This window comes from Coregonus clupeaformis, chromosome 28, assembly GCF_020615455.1.
Source record: "Coregonus clupeaformis isolate EN_2021a chromosome 28, ASM2061545v1, whole genome shotgun sequence".
Taxonomy (NCBI): Eukaryota; Metazoa; Chordata; class Actinopteri; order Salmoniformes; family Salmonidae; genus Coregonus; species Coregonus clupeaformis.
Window position 1 is genome coordinate 16049333 of NC_059219.1, and position 1460 is coordinate 16050792.

Below are 1460 nucleotides of genomic sequence, written 5' to 3' on the forward strand. Positions count from 1 at the left end.
TAGGCCTATTTGCCTACTAGCCAAATAAAGTGTCTGTTTATTTGAACTAAGCAAGCTGCTAAATCGTTCAGTTTACATCTTGGCCTATCAGGGGCTATAGGCTAACTGCCTTTATCCAAGAAAACTATGGCAACGTTTAATTAGAATCATAAACCCAGATTTTAGTCTGTAGCCTATGCCTATTGAAATGACAAGTCAATCTCGCAAATGAGCCATTTATAACAGGTTGTAGTCTTAACATCTGGCACATAATAACAGCACAATTGCCAGAAAATAGCCTAACATTCGTTTTTTAAATGTTCATCTAAGTGTTTCTTGCGAGAGATTTCGAGATCCTCTGTCCAACTTTCATCACTCAAACTCCCCTGTCGGATGTATCTATAGCTTTGCACATGCCCAAAGGGGATTTATTTACAATTATAAACCTGGTTCGAGCCTTGAATGCTGATTGGCTGAAACTGTGGTATGTTTGTCCATATACCACGGGTTTGACAAAACATTACTTTTCCTGTTCTAATTACATTGGCATAAGAGTTTATATTAGCAATAAGGCACCTTGGGGGTTTGTGGTATATAGCCAATATACCACGCCTAACGGCTGTTTCAGGCACTCTGCATTGCGTAGTGCTAAGAACTGCCCTTAGCCATGGTATATTGGCCATATACCATACCCTTGTGCCTTATTGCTTAACCATAGCAGTCAAATTAAAATTTAATCGATATCCATTGATATCTTTTCTCTTGCCACATATTCAAATTCCTTTATTATGTCATGTCATTTTGCTTCTAATGTCATTAGAAGTTTACTATATTCCCCTTCTTAATTGGCTCCATAGCATTATGGAAAAATGGTTTATTGTATAGATATGGCAATTCCTTTCTTGCTGTGAAAAAAAGGGCTAGTTTTCAGGCCTTTTTGGGCTGGTTTTTGAGTGATCAATAGTTTGCTTCTCCTGGTAACCCTGCCCCCCCTAGGTGCACGTTTTGTTTTTGACACTGGCACTATACAGATGATTCAAATAATAAAATCTTGATGATGAGTTGGATATTTAAATCAGCTGTGTAGTGCTAGGGCAAAAAACTAAACAATACATCCAGATGGGGCCCCTGGACCGAGTTTGGGGAAATCCAGATTTACCAGTGGAACAGTTCAGGAGTGGTGAAAACCCTATGTAAAAGAGGCAGATAGTGCAGCATGCAAAAAAGCGCGGTCGCAATCCGAGGCGAAATTAAGCGCATCAAAGGCTGGTTTTGGTTTCACTTCCTTAAAGAAAAACGGTAACGAGACACTACTGTGTTCAGTGTTTTTTTCTCTCCTGACATTTATTGAGACTAGATCACTCTTCTAACGGTCCTAGAGAAAACTTTTGTTAATATCCTGTCATACGCTATTTTCAACGATTTAATAACCAAGACTGGAGTTTGTTTTTGCGGAGAGCTGTGGTTTCCGAGTATTTCCA